The sequence below is a fragment of the Lagenorhynchus albirostris genome, chromosome 18 (assembly GCF_949774975.1).
Source record: "Lagenorhynchus albirostris chromosome 18, mLagAlb1.1, whole genome shotgun sequence".
In the NCBI taxonomy this organism is placed as follows: Eukaryota; Metazoa; Chordata; class Mammalia; order Artiodactyla; family Delphinidae; genus Lagenorhynchus; species Lagenorhynchus albirostris.
Genome location: NC_083112.1, coordinates 21,948,997 through 21,965,750, shown reverse-complemented (window position 1 = coordinate 21,965,750; position 16,754 = coordinate 21,948,997).

The window sequence follows — 16,754 nt, the reverse complement described above, 5'->3', positions numbered from 1 at the left end:
CTCCAGATCTCCCCAAATGATAGCTAATATTTATTTAATGCCTACTCTCAACCACACATTTTCTAACAGCTTTCAGTGTTTTATCTCTAATTCTCACAACTGTATAATGTACAAACTATAATTACCCCATTTTGCAAGTGAGGAAAGTGGGGTACAGAGAGTTTGAGGCCTCACAACAACAAGTAGTAGGGCTAAGACACAAATCCATACCGTGTAACCACCTCTTACTTCACAGCTGCCTCTTGAGACACATTGTTAAATCAGGTTCCTGCCAATTCTAGCTCCCAAGTTAAATTTCTACATAATACTCACGTTTTAATTTTTCCAAAGAATCTAGGAGCACCATTTTCTCCTGATGCAGAGACATTCTAGGAAAGAATGAACATTTTAGAGTCTCTACTGTGGCTGCGTAGGAATTGGACATAAATGAATAGAACAACAGCTTGATAAGTTGGATGATCCTTCACTGATCAAAAACAGATGTCAAATGCTTGGGGAAAAAAAGGCATTAATCACACATAATTGAGGAACACTATACAGGACAAGATAAATGTTTTCCCATTTTAGCAATTAGTGTTCATTTAACATGAGAGCCTGTAAAATAGGGACAATAATAATCTAGTCTTTCCAACATGTTCTAAGGACCAATTTGTATTTGTACATGTTTTTGAATACTTAAAGTTACCGAAACAAACAAATTTGTTATTCTTCTCTGTATCATAATTCCAAGAAGACCTCTGTCCTTCCACCATACATGAACCAAAACCAGTTAAAGAAGTACAAACAAATCATGGCAGTCAGTATTTCTTTGTATTTAAGGATTAGGTTCACAAACACTTAGGTATATCTCCAGTCTCAAAGCTCAAGGAAAAAAGAATGGCTGTGGAAGTCATTCCTCAGTGTGGAATTTTTCCTTTGGTCATTCATTTTTCTCCTTCTACTCTGGGTTATCTTTTAGGAGAAGAAAAACAATAAAATAGTTTTCGGTAACTTATACTTAAATTGACATTCCCAGTTAATTTCATTGTAGAAGAAAAACAAGAAATCAGTAGGCATAAAGGCCAAAATCTTTTCGGATTATTACGTTTGAATAAAATGAAAAGAAAATCTTAGATACATGCAAGCTAAATTAGAGTCAGAAACACAAGATAAAATCCTTTTACTAGGATGACCGTAGGACTTCCCTGGTGGTGCAGTGGTTAAGAGTCCGCCTGCCAATGCAGGGGACACGGGTTCAAGCCCTGGCCTGGGAAGATTCCCCCATGCTGCGGAGCAACTAAGCCCATGTGCCACAACTACTGCGCCTGACCCTAGAGCCTGTGAGCCAAAACTACCGAGCCCATGTGCTGCAACTGCTCAAGCCCGCATGCCCAGAGCCCATGCTCCGCAGGAAGGGAAGCCACAGCAGTGAGAAGCCCATGCACCACAACGAAGAGTAGCCCCCGCTCGCCACAAGGAGAGAAAAGCCCGCGCACAGTACCAAGACCCAACGCAGCCATAAATAAATTAATTAATTAATTAATAGGATGACCGTAGATCATTAAATGTACTGTTTGCCTATGGAAGGTGTTTACAAAACCTTCCTATGTGAATGATAAAATTAGAACAATTAAAGGGGAAAGGTTGGAATTTCAGAGAAAAGCGTGAGATGGAATTTAGAAGAAAGAGCCTAACAAAACTGATTTATTACATGCATTATATATACACTTGTCAAATTCAAGAAAATTAAATGTATAACTGACTCAGCCCCTTCACGAAGTTAAACATAAAGTTAATTGCAAAGATGCCAGCAAAGCTTTCCATCAAAAACTGGAAGCAAAGGTCCAGGTGCTTTCTTGCCCCAGTTATTTATAGACAGGAATGGGATCATACCATAATGCCAACTCAGTGGTTTAAGTTTGATGTTTTGAAAGAGTTTCTAAACACCCTATTTATCCAAGTCATAACTGACACACAAAAATGGTTGTTGAATTACACCTCTATGAATACATATTTTGAATTAAATGGGGTAATAATACTCTATGGTACCCAGTGTTGATCCTAAATTATTTAATAAAGAAAAACAAGCATTTTCAAAGGAATACTTCCAATGAAAAGCATCTTGGAAAGGGAGCTAAGTTTTCTTTATTGTCAAGCATATGATAGTAACTCAATAAGTACTTGTAAAGAATTTCTTAAATCCCACATTACGCAATAATATTGTCAACATAATTTGTCATATGAACTTTCACTACTGAACTTCTCACAATATGTTTCTGAAGAACATTAGGTTCAGAAATTATGACATTAGGAAACAAGCTCACTATTAAAATTTTGGTCAAGGGCATCCAATGGTATTATATTTCCTTCTCCGTTCTTTACTTGATCTCTGTAAAATTCTCCTTGCCCAGCCTAAGCTTATAACAACTTGCTGGTTACTCTTTTTCATGGAACATCATGCCCCAAGCAATTTTTTTTTTTTTTTTTTAAGAAGCAAAGTACAGTGAAAATGGTAAGAAGATACGAGTTGAATCTGCATCCTCTTTTCTGGTAGCTTTGCATTTGTTTAGGGACAGAGCATTATGTTAAATACTGTTTAGAACTGGAGTCCTTAGCCGCTGTGGATTCTGGAAGTGCATTCCTTACATTCTGGCTTCAGGATATGGAGAATTCATGTGCTTCAGGCCACTCAGATGAGCTCCAGAACTATCTTCTAAGAAACTGACTTGGCATGACTAATCACAGAGCTCATACAAAGACTACAATGAATAATTTCAGATAAAATGATCAATTTTTAAAGTCTGACTTAGTTAATACATCTAAAAAGCTTACTACCTGTTTATTGGTCAACACTTCCATTTTGAAGTCTTAATACCAAATGAGGATCTGCTCTTATTTTTGCATTTCTCTCCACATGAAACACTTTTTCCTTTTATTAATGATTGTGAAGGGTAGCAAGGCATACCACCCCAAAATATGCCACTTTGGTATATTATTTTTTTTTATTTTTATTTTTTTTGCTGTACGCGGGCCTCTCACCGTTGTGGCCTCTCCCGTTGCGGAGCACAGGCTCCGGACGCACAGGCTCAGCGGCCATGGCTCACGGGCCCAGCCGCTCCGCGGCATGTGGGATCTTCCCGGACCAGGGCACAAACCCGTGTCCCCTGCATCGGCAGGCGGACTCTCAACCACTGCGCCACCAGGGAAGCCCCACTTTGGTATATTAATATTTTGCGCTGTAGGCACTTGAAAAACAGCAAATGCAGGGAGAGGCTTTCTCTGAACTTCCCTTATCTGCCTAAAGACAGATCCTCCAGAAGGAGCTCAATTGTTATAAATCCCCTCCCCGGGAGTTTCACCAACCAGGGAAGATGGACTCATCACAGGAGAGAGAACTAGAAGTCGGCACCACACTCAGACAAACTTCATCACAAACTACCACACCTCCCATCTGTGCTTCTAAGGGTCCATTCATCTTTCCTAAAAGTCACTAACTCTGCCATAAGAGACCTATATCCCCCCTACCCTTTCCTATTAAGACGGTATTTAATCCTGAATTTTAAGCCACCTGGGAGAGTTACTCATTTTTCCTGGGCATCTCCCATGTATGCATAAGGTATACATGCTAATAAACTTCTAGGTTTTTTTCTCTTAATTTTCAATTCTTGTTTGTAGTTCTCTTAATATTAATCTGTCTTTTATAACAAGGGCCTCATCTAAAAACTCAGAAGGGTAGAGGAAGAATTCTTTTTCCTCCCCTACAATTGTCAGTATAATAAAAAGCAACCTTCTTTCTATAACTAAGGTTAAAATAAAGAAGCTACCTTGTTTATTATTATGGATATGTTTTTAAAATTAAGTACATGGGACTTCCCTGGTGGCGCAGTGGTTAAGAATCCACCTGTCAATGCAGGGAACATGGGTTCGAGCCCTGGTCCAGGAAGATCCCACATGCTGCGGAGCAACTAAGCCTGCGCGCCTAGAGCCTGTGTTCCGCGACAAGAGAAGCCACCGCAATGAGAAGCCTGCGCACCGCAACAAAGAGTAGGCCCTGCTCGCCACAACTAGGGAAAGACCGCATGCAGCAACGAAGACCCAACGCAGCCAAAATATATATAAATAAATAAATTTATTTTAAAAAATTAAGTACATAATATTTAACCCTGTATACAAGCGTTCAATAAATTCTTTTTTAATGTTAATGATTCTGTAGCTGAACCAGTTCTGCATTATTAAAATGTCCAGAGAGAACAGTCTTTGGCACTGTTTCCAGTGACTCTGTTCTAATAAGACATGAGCTTAACATTCATCTTATTACTAGTTGTACCAGACGAGTCACTCTGTTAAGACTCAGGCCTTACTCAGGCCTTAACATATTTTCAAATGGCTTTGATCTACAAGTCAAAAATGTTTTGGAGGCTGAATAGATTTTATAATAGACATCATTCCCCATACCTCTTTCTCTTCCCTTCATGTCCGGTGCTCCAACCTGCCCCTCCCTCCACTCCCATTTCCCTCACCATACCTCAGAAACTGAGATTACAACCATCTTCACTTTAATGAAATCCCCAAATAGTAATATCTCATTTTCTTCCTGGTGACAATTGTGCAGCATCAGTCAACTGATAACACCACTTGCTATTTTGTTCATCCTAAGTACGTGATGAGTTGTACTTCATGAATAAGAAACTGTTGCAAAAACATAAAATATAAAAGCAAGTAAAAGGACATCAACTAATTGGTTTTTTAATTTAACATTCCACAAATACATATTGACAGTCATGGCTGATCTCATCTGAGTTATATTGCAGGTATTTTTCACCTTATTGGGTTAAAATGTTTTTCCCTGGAAAGTAAGTAGAATTAACTCAAAATATATAATAATTTGTGGTCTGCTATACTGGTAAGGATGAGATAATGGGAAGTTCTCCTTAGAAGAATTAGAAATAGGAAAGATAAAATTGACCCAAGTTCAATATCATTAATTGAATACCTACTGCCTGTTCTGTAGGAGACAAAATCGCCTGTTCAATGGTCTTTTATACATCAGTGAGGGCACAAAAGGAGGCAACCTTACCCCAGACCCTCACCCCCAGCTCGAAGGTGTATTTATATAACCTTATTTTAAACAAAGGACAAATGGAAAGCAGTAGGAGAACAATTTGGTTCACGTTTCACCAAAGACATTTTTCCTCCAGGTTGAACCTAACCAGAGACTTCCAAGTCATTGCAAGCACCTCTTAATCCAGCAGTTACCTATAGGCACAATATGGATCTTCAGAAATTAGATGAGAAAAATTTTAATGTGAAACAATAGCAACAATGTAGTTTAGAAACCATGCTGCCTCATTGATGCATACATCTGCTGGGGAACAAGCCTATGGTAGTGCCCGATACAGATGCAAAAAACCCTGCAATTATGGCTCTTTAGTACGATAATTGATTCTGAGTAAGTGTATGAGTTTTGTTGGTTGTCTTAATTTTTTGTTGTTGGGTTTTTGCTTTTGTTCATTTTTTAATGGCAGACATTTGGGAGGAGAAAAGCCTCTGGGTTCCTGGTGTAATTAAATCTAGCAATATTACTAATAAAATACACCAAACTTAACAGAAAGAAGGGGCAATAACAACAGACAAAAGGTTCTTCGAGGCTACTTATCCCCTGACAAATGTCATGATAGCAAACACCCAAGCCTAGGATAAAACTATGTCCGTATCTCATATGTTTAACGTTCACTGATTTTTATTCTATGGCCGCCCACTATCTATATAGTGACAGAATATTCCATAAGGAGGAAGACTAGAAAGGGGATTTTACGTTTAAAGATAAATGACAGTAATAAGTTATCAGCTTCACATTTAAAGCCCTAAAACGAAGTTTTTAAAACAAAAGCTTGAGCTCCATTTTCAACAAGGAAGCTGAGGACCATTTTAAAAGCTTAAACTTCCTGGTCCTGTTCACGAAAGGTCCCTCTCCTACTAACTTGGCAATGGCAGTCCCAGGGCCAGAAAAGCAGAGCCCGAAGTCTATTGCAGAGATTGAAGTGCATTTTAATCAGTATTGCAGGGACAACCATCACCTCATTATCTGCATGTGAATTTCCTGTGGGCGGTTTGCATTCCCAGACCATCTTGAACCTCTCAGTCAACTCCAGTCGGGTCCTCCATTCCCCATTACAGTGTGTGCATGAGGGATGGCAAATCCTTTAGAATTTGGTCTAGACCAAAAGAGAAAAAAAGTCTACTCTGGTAACACTATTGAGGGGGTCGTCTAAGTCTATTATACTTTATCCAATAAATCCAATAGATACTGGTCTGATGGTGTTCCACACCAATGAGCCAGACCAAGAACTGTCCTCTCACACTTACATAAAGTCAGTCAAGGCCTGTGTGGCATTAGTGAGTGGTCTAGTAAGAGACAGGTCCAAGAGGAACTAGACGAGGTGTCTGGTTATCACAGTACCTCAGAACTGATTGCCACAATTGGAATTAGAATATGATTTTCTAATTCTGACCAAATATCTTTTAATTAGTATTTTATAGACGCATTAAAATTTACCAAGAATAACCTCATTAACACTTTTGAGAACACAGTGATACGTCACTAATTCAGACTACATTAACCACTGTGACTCATGGACTAGAGTAAATTTGCATTGGTATTACCTATTTTTTGAAGAAAGGATATGCTTATAAATTAACCTATAAACCTGACTCCAAAGAGCATTTTTAAGTATTTACCTGTACCATCGCCTCTATACAGACAATTATATGTTGGTGGTTACCTCTAAAACTGGCCATAGTAAACATTCAAAAATCAATTGCTTAAAGAAATAAAATTTGAAACTATAGTTACAAAGCAGCTTAATCCATTAATTAAGCAATGAGTCTTCTGTGATCCACTACTAGCCTGTGTATTTTAAATTTATAAAATATGTTTTAGAGAATTAGTCTATAAATCAGGTATTCCTTTACATCTAAATGACTCCAGGAAGTCTGAATTAATGACGCGTCTCTTGATAAAAACAAGGAAAATCTAAGGATAGGACAGTAAGATTCTGTTGGCTATTTCTCAAGTAATCCTAATAGATTTCTCATACCTTTTATATCTCTTCAAATTGAGATTGTGTGTTTCATCTGGCTAAAGTCTTTTAATCTGTATTTTTTAAACAACTGAGATATCATTTATATGCCAATAAAATCCACCTGTTTTAAGTAGAGCATTCAATGAATTTTAGTATATTTACAAGGTTGTACAACCATCACCTGTATCTAATTTTAGAACATTTCCATCACCCTAAAAGGAAACCTCATGCCCATTTATAGTCAATCACCATTCCCACTCCCAATCCATTTAATCTACTTTCTGTCTCTCTATATTTGCCCTTTTTAAAGATATTTTATATGATGAGCATAATGCTTTTGAGGGTCATCCATATTGTTAACTTAGATCTTTTACAACCAATATATATGGCTGTTGTGTATGTTGTCTCCTAGTCATCTTACTACAGTTTCAAGGCAAAATTTCTGCCTTGTTAAATAAAGTCAGTTAAAGAATTATAGAATAAGGTACAAAAACTCAAGTGGACATTCCTAACGAGGAAAAATCTGTCGTTTTATACAACATTTACTATTAGCCAATTATTAAAATAACAGGCTTAGCATGTTAAAATCCTGAAAATGTGTAACTACAGAAAAGTGTAAACGTTTGTCTTAATTTTACTCCAAAATAAAGCTGTTCTTACTATCTCGATTCTAGGGTTGCATTTACTATTTTTTTTTTTTTTTTTGGCTGCATTGGGTCTTTGTTGCTGCGCGCGGGCTTTTTCTAGTTGCGGCGAGCAGGGGCTACTCTTCATTGCCATGCGCAGGCTTCTCATTGTGGTGGCTTCTCTTGTTGCAGAGCACAGGCTCTAGGCGCATGGGCTTCAGTAGTTGTGGCTCGCAGGCTCTAGAGCGCAGGCTCAGTAGTTGTGGCGCACGGGCTTAGTTGCTCCGCAGCATGTGGGATCTTCCCGGACCAGGGCTCGAACCTGTGTCCCCTGCATTGGCAGGCGGATTCCTAACCACTGCGCCACTAGGGAAGCCCTGTATTTACTTTTAAAAGATTATTTTCTTCAACTTTCAAATCATTTGAAAAATTGCAAGAATAGTAAGATGAACACTTGGTACCCTTCACCTAGATTTACCAATTGTTAACACACACACTCACACACATACACACACACGCACACATATACACGCAAGAGTTATCTGCATGACACTTCAACTCTAAAGACCTTAGCATGGATCTCCTAAGTACAATAACAGTCTTCTCCATAATCATAATAGTATGATCACATTCGGGAAATATAACGTTGATACAATGCTGTTATCTAATATAAAGTCCATGTTCGAATTTCCTCAGGTACTGTTCTAATATACCTTAAAAAAAAAATCCAAAAGTTAATCGAGGAAAATCCATTGCATCTTCTTTTAATTGGAAGCAATTCTCTAGTCTTTTTCTGTCTTTCCTACCACTGACATTTTTAAAGATTGCAGACCCATCATTTTGCAATATGTCCCACAAGCTAGATTTGTTTGATTATTTCTTCATAATGAGACACAGGTTAAACTTTTTTGGTGGAGTAGGAGGGGTGAGTGCTTGGAATATTACATATGTGTTATTTTGTCTTCTCACTGCATTAAAGTATACCCAATCTTTTTAAAACATAATTATGTATGCATTTTAATGTTTACATAGTAAGTATATTCTATACAAATGTTTATGCCCTGCCTTTCAAAAAAAAGCATTATATCATCATTTTCCCATTATATGAAAATTCTTCAAAATCACTCTTGATGGATACATAGTAGTCCATCATATACTATTACCATTTGTTTGATCAATAAATCCTCTGTTGGGCTTCCTTGGTGGAGCAGTGGTTGAGAGTCCGCCTGCCGATGCAGGGGACACGGGTTCGTGCCCCGGTCCGGGAAGATCCTACATGCTGCGGAGCGGCTAACCCATGAGCCATGGCCGCTGAGCCTGCGCGTCCGGAGCCTGTGCTCCGCAACGGGAGAGGCCACAACAGTGAGAGGCCCGCGTACCGCAAAAAGAAAAAAAAAAAAACCTCTATTATTACACATTTAAATTATTTCCATATTTTATTATTATAAAAGTGCTATAGTAAACACGCTTGGGCATAATATTTGTCCACATATATGGTTATTCTCTTATAATAAATTGCTAGAACAGTAATTAATATTACTGGACGAAGGGGTAGGTATAAACTTTTAAATATTGACAACTTGCTTTTAAAAAATGTGGTAACCAGCTTTCAAGAGAGCCCCCAGTGGTCCCTGCTTCCTGGTCTTCATACCCTTATGTAGTCCTGATCCATATTTTACCAGGATTGATTTGTGTGACCAAGAGAATACAGCAGATGATGACAGGTCACCCGCAAGGTTAGGTTATAAAAGACACTGTGGCTTCTGTCTTGGACGCTCTTTCAGGTCACTGGCCCTGAGAGCCGCCAGCTGCCATGTTTTAGGTATACGCCGGCAGCCAATGGGGAACTCCACATGGCAAGGAACTGAGCTTGTTGGCCAATAGCCATTAGCCACTGAGGCCAGCCAACAGCCACGTGAGTGAGCCTAAAAGTAGATTCTCCTCCCCTGCTTGAACCTGCAATGACCATCCCCAGCTACAGACTGCCCTTCCTGAGTGGCAAGGTAAGCAGTTCCTGGATCCCGACCCACAGAAACTGTGAAATGATAGATGTTCATTGGTGGCCTTGAGCTACTAAGTTTAGTAGTAACATGTTACTCAGCAATGCATAACTAATGTAAGAAAATATGCATCATTTTATATTCTCACCAGCAGGACATGAGGACCTGTTTTACCACATGGAGTTGTATTCCTTTTAAAATCATTTTATTCCAAAGATTTTTGTTTTTAAAAAAGCATCTCTTTAAATTTTGCATTTCTTAGAATACTTGTGAGGTTGATCTTTTTTCAAAAATTTAATCAATTCATGTTCTGTAAATGGATTGATCTGTCCATGTCCTTTTCTCACTTTTTCCTGCTAAAAAAATTTCTTATTTGTACTTATGAACTCATTCCCTTTCTCCAGTTATATCGATGATAAATATTTCCCCCTGTTTTTAAACTTGGCTATTAATTTTGCTTATTATGTTTTTTCGGCATCAAGAAGTTTTACATTTTTTTTTGGATTGCAATATTTTGTGAATTATTTATTTCATAAAGTTGATATAATATATACAGTAAAAGTGAACATAAGGACCTTTCAGGCATGTCATTTTTAACCATATCAGTTTGATTTGAAAGAAGTGAAGTAGAGTTAGCAAAGACAGAACAGAGCGAACTAATGTGACCTAACTTCTCAGGGAGTGTTGTCAGAGAGTTTGAGATGCTATTTATATGTAATTTTCATTTGGGGAATATATCAAAATAAGTGACCTTGGAAAGTGTTTTAATGTGTATTTTTTTTTAATTATAAAAAGGAAAATGTTTTGTTAAAAAACAGGCTTAGAATTCTTTTCTGGGTAAATCTTAATAGTTGGAGTGGACTTTTTAAAAGAATTTTATTTTTTGTACAATTTTTAAAGGTTACACTCCATTTACAGTTGTTTGTTTTTTAAGTGGTAGCACCGAAGATAGCTCCAGTCATTTTTATTTTTTTAAATTTTAATTTAAAGGGTATACTGTACAGCATAGGTAATTATACCCATTATCTTGTAAAAACCTATAGTGGAATATAATCTGCAAAAATACTGAATCACTATGCTGTACACCTGAAATTAACACAGTATTATAAATCAAGTATACGCCAATAAAAAATTTAAAATTTTAATTTATTTATTTTTAATTTTTATTGCAATATGGTTAATGTATCATATTATGCTAGTTTTAGGTGTACGACATAGTGATTTGACTTTTTAAAAAATTTTTAGTGGAGTATATCTGCTTTACAATGTTGTGTTAGTTTCTACTGTACAGCAAAGTGAATCAGCTATATGTATACATATATCCCCTCTTTTTTGGATTTCCTTCCCATTTAGGTCACCACAGAGCATCGAGTAGAGTTCCCTGCACCATACAGTACGTTCTCATTAGTTATTTATTTTATACATAGTATCAATAGTGTATATATGTCCATCCCAATCTCTCAATTCCTTCCACCCACCCCCTTTCCCCCTTGGTATCCATACATTGTTCTCTATATCTGTGTCTCTACTTCAGCTTTGCAAATAAGGTCATCTATACCATTTTTCTAGATTCCATATATATGCATTAATATACAATATTTGTTTTTCTCTTTCTGACTTACTTCACTCTGTATGACAGACTCTAGGTCCATCCGTGTCTCTACAAATGACCCGGTTTCATTCCTTTTTATGGCTATGTAATATTCCATTGTATATATGTACCACATCTTCTTTATCCATTCCTCTGTTGATGGACATTTAGGTTGTTTCCATGTCTTGGCTATTGTAAATAGTGCTGCAATGAATATTGGGGTGCATGTGTCTTTTTGAATTATGGTTTCCTCTGGGTATATGCCCAGTAATGGGATTGCTGGGTCATATGGTAGTTCTATTTTTAGTTTTCTAAGGAACCTCCATACTGTTCTCCATAAGGAAGTTTTACATTTTTAAGTAGTCAAATTTCTCTATTTTTATCTTTGTGATTTCTTCCATTATCTTTATGCCTGGGAAGTACTGCTATGAATAAATATAGAGCAGGGTTAGAGAATGGCAGGGTGGGCGAGTGTTAGTGTATGCAGGATGGTCCCAAAAGGCCTCACTGATAAGTCAACATTTGAGCAGAGACCTAAAGGAAGAGAAAGAAAAGCCACATAAATCATAGAGAAGAACATTTCAAGTGTTGATTTTTAACAAAGTTTTCCTGTATTTATTGATCCTTTTATCTGTTAATATGGTGGATTTTAGACCAACAGGTATTGGGATAAACCTTACTTGGTCACAGTGTTTTTTCTTTGTTTTTAACGGTCTATACTTATCCTAATTTTGATAAGAAACTAAAGAAAAGTAATTTACCCAAGGTTACATAGATAAGTGGTAGAACTGGGACTGGAACCCAGATCATTTCCCTCCAGTGTCTGAGTGTGTATATATATATATATATATATATATATATATATATATATATATATATATATACACTTTTTGGTATTCTTTTCCATTATGGTTTATTATAGGATATTGAATATGGTTCCCTGTGTGATACAGTAGGACCTTGTTGTTTAACCATCCTATATATAATAGTTTGCATCTGCTAACCCCAAACTCTCAGTCCATCCCTCCCCCACTGCCCCTTCCCCCTTGGCAACCACAATTCTGTTCTCTATGTCTGTGAGTCTGTTTCTGTTTTGTAAATAAGTTCATTTGTGTCATAGTTTAGATTCTACATGTAAGTGATATCATATGATATTTGCCTTTCTCTTTCTGACTTACTTAGTATGATAATCTCTAGGTCCATCCATGTTGCTGCAAAGGCATTATTTCATTCATTTTTATGGCTGAGTAGTATTCTATTTTATATATTCCATTATATATATATATGTATATATATATATATATATACACATACATACATCTTCTTTATCCATGGACATTTAGGTTGCTTCCAGGTCTTGCTGGTTTTTTTAAGTTGTGGTAAAAAACACATAACATTAAGTTTACTATCTTAACCATTTTTAAGTGTACAGCTACGAAGTGTTTAGTATATTCACATTGTTGTACAGCAGACCTCTACAACTTTTTCATGTTGCAACTCTCAAACTCTATACCCACTGAACACTAATTCTACTACTGTCCTCACACCAGCTCTTGGTAACCACCTTTCTATTTTCCGATTTTATGGTTTTGACTACTTTAGATACTTCATATGAGTGAAATCATATGGTATCATCTTTTTGTGACTAGCTTATTTCGTTTAGCACAGTATTCTCAAGGTTCATCCATGTTGTAGTATGTGATAGATTTCCTTCCTTTTTTAAGGCTGCATAGTAGTCCATCGTATATATATACCACGTTTCCTTTACCCATTCATCTGTTTTTGGACGTTTGAGTTACTTCCACCTCTTGGCTATTGTGAATAGGGCTGAAATGAACGTGGGTGTGCAAATATATCTTTGAGATCCTGCTTTGAATTCTTTTGGATATATGCCCGGAAATGGGGTTGCTAGATCATATGGCAATCCTATTTCTAATTTGTGGAGGAAACTCCGTATCGCTTTCCATAATGGCTGCACCTCTGATCACAATGTATTTCTTATACATTTTTGCATGTGATTTGTTAGTATTTAATTTAGAAATTTTGCATCTAAATTCATGAGATTGGCCCATTACTTTCTTTCCATAAATTGCCTTGTCTGGATTATTTCCAAAAACCAGCCTTTGGTATTGCTGATAATCTATATTTTTATTATTTTTTCTGTTTCTTTAATTTCCATGGTTAATTTCATAATTTTCCTTTTCTACTTTGTTTTTTCCTAGCTTTTTGAATTGCACATGTAGCTCAATCATTTTCAATCTCTTATATTTTAAATAAATTCATTTACATATATGCATTTCATTCCAATTACCATTACCTTTCTAATTACCCACAAGATTTGATACGTTGTTGTACATATAAAAATATTTTATAATTTCTTTCGTGATTTCTCTTGAATCCATGAGTTCTTTTTTTTTTTTTTTTTTTTCGGTACGTGGGCCTCTCACTGTTGTGGCCTCTCCCGTTGCGGAGCACAGGCTCCGGACGCGCAGGCTCAGCGGCCATGGCTCACAGGCCCAGCCGCTCCGCGGCATGTGGGATTTTCCCGGACCAGGGCACGAACCTGTGTGCCCTGCATCGGCAGACGGACTCTCAACCACTGTGCCACCAGGGAAGCCCCATGAGTTCTTTAGGAGAGTATTTTTTTAAATTTTAGTTTGTAATCCCTGAATTCTGTTTTACAGATAAAGAAACTAAGGTCCAGAAAAATTAAATGCCTTGCTCAAAATAGTATAGCTAATGCATGGGTTGAAAATAAAGTCTCCTGATTACTACTCCACTTTGCTTTTCCAGTTTCTTAATTCATATTCTTTACCCTATCAGAAAGCTTCTTGAACTTAAACCAACATTGTCTTTAACTCATATTACAACTAGAATTCGACTTTTTTGTTAGCCTCATCTATGATACATTTTTAAAATATTTGCCTAAGCCTTTTTCTAAATATATTTAGACAATTTTTTCACCTTCTTATCCAGCCAGGATTTATTAATTTCTAGCCATATCATTTGGCATAGTGCTTAGCACATATTAGGCTCTCAATAAAAAGTGTATTTAGGGAATGTTTGTTTAATGAATGTTTAAAGAGTAGTATTAGTGCCACCTATGAGCTTTATTAAACATCAGATGACAAGTCCTGGGATGGACAGAATCTTGCTGGCTTACCATAACACAAGTCCAGTGTATTTTTTTTTTTTTTTTTTTTACGGTACGCGGGCCTCTCACTGTTGTGGCCTCTCCCGTTGCAGAGCACAGGCTCCAGACGCGCAGGCTCAGTGGCCATGGCTCACGGGCGCAGCCGCTCCGCGGCATGTGGGATCTTCCCGGACCGGGACACGAACCCGTGTCCCCTGCATCAGCAGGCGGACTCTCAACTATTGTGCCACCAGGGAAGCCCCAAGTCCAGTGTATTATTAATGGAGTTGAAACAAACAAGAAGAAGCCAGAACCACTGTTGAAATGAGCTACAATTCCATGGTCAAAAAAGGGGAAGTAGAAATATGTGAAAACATGAAAATGAAGTATAAATGACAATAACCAACTTTCATGAAACATCTGTGAGAAACAGATTTTATTACCTATACTATATAAATGTGGAAAGGGAACTGCAGACAGTTTGGGTCACTTGCCCAGGTGACAGAGCTAGAAGTGACAACCTCGGATTGGAATGTAGTTCTGTCAGACTCCACAGCCCATCATCTTAGCAATAAATCGCAGTCTTCTCCAGGTCCCTTAACTGAGCTCTTTCCTCCCAGCTCTAGCCCAGGTCCAGCCCACCCCCGTGGATGTAATTGGGAAGTGAGAGATGCTCTGAAGCAAAAGGGAGGGGCTGGTAGTATCAGGATCAATCTCCAATGAACACAAAATATTTTGCTAGAGATTAAATATTACCACTTTTTGTTGTTGTTTTTGTTCTTGTGAATGATCTTTGGTGGGGTGTGGGGGGAGGAGTTGGACAGTTCTGCCATTAACATACTGCCCACCTCTTTTTCTAAGTCCTCGCAGAACTCATGTAGGGAATCTGTTAGAACCTGCAATGCCATGTTAGGAATATCATACAGTTAATGAGCTCCTTTATGCATAGTTTCTCTAGGCATCTTTTTAAAATGTAGGCATTTCCCTTTTATTATTTAGTAAAACTACATTAACCTCACCAATATAATTTGGTGCTGCACAATAAAAGTTATTTTCTTGGTATTTATATGTTATGCCTTTGCTAACAACTATCTTTTCGCTATTTTATACTTTTAATCAAAGTAGCTTCATTCCTTTTTTACTAGTTTCTAATTTTTTCTTGAACATTTTCCCCTGTAACCTTTAGGATTTGAAAATTAGTAATTGGAATGATCATTCTTTCATCTTCAACTTTGAGATTGTTTACTATTTTCTCCTTCGGTTTTGTGGTTTCTCCTTGATCTCTATAATCATTATTTTTTATGGACTAGATGTATGTGGTGATTACAAAGAATGTTTTTATGACATAGAGAAATGTTCACAATATAAAGTTAAGTTTAAAAAAAGTAAAGCAGGACTCAAAATTCCAAGTACAGTGTGAACCCAAATGAATATTTAGAGTATGTATGTATTATCTGGGTCAGAGCCAAAAGTTGGAACTGAGGCCAAAGGAACAATTTTGGTGAAGGGTTCCTGCTGCTGCCAGCGGTTGTACATCCATAGAAAGACTTCCCTTGACAGACCTGTCTTGAGACAGCTGTTTCTGGTGGGCAGCTGGTAGGTTTGTGTACAGAGCATGAGTGTGGGAGTGTGTGATCGGGGGGAGCAATCCAGGGGAGAAGTCTGACGGTTTGATTTCTCCAGGGAGAGACCAGAGCTCTCTTAGTCTGTGGTTAAAAGCAGTGCTACTTAGAGTAGAATGGAAATAACATCTGGATCCAGATGGAAGCTATCTGGTGTCTATATTGTCCATTTCACTCCCCATCTTACGTTCATTTCCCCAAACTAGGTTATTTGAACAAGTTCCGGTCTTTTAATTCAGATTAATAGTGTAATATTCAATATATTTTTCAGCAGCCCTTTGCCTCAATTTTCCCAATCATTAAGGGTGAAATAATAATATTCTCCTGCTATCTCATTAAAGTGTCATGAGGATTTAGGAATAAATGTCTCCTATTCACTTCGTATGTAGCTCTTTGTGACAAATTATGTTGCAAAGACATACATTAGAAAGAAGTGTTGTGTGTGTGTGTGTGTGTGTGTGTGTGTGTGTGTGTGTGTGCAACACGCTTTCCTTTTCCTTTTAACTCTCCAGATTTTATTCCATTATTCTTCCTTCTGGGAAATGAGACAGAGTAACTGAATTCCTGTCATCCTGAAAGGTTTGCTTAATGACCATCCCATGTGAAAATATGCAGTCTTAGCTGAGAAGCATGACTGATGTGACAATATAGGCCCATCAGACTGACTCGTTTATCAAATATTAAAGAGTCGTTTCATAGAATGGCTTTTCCAGTCACTTTT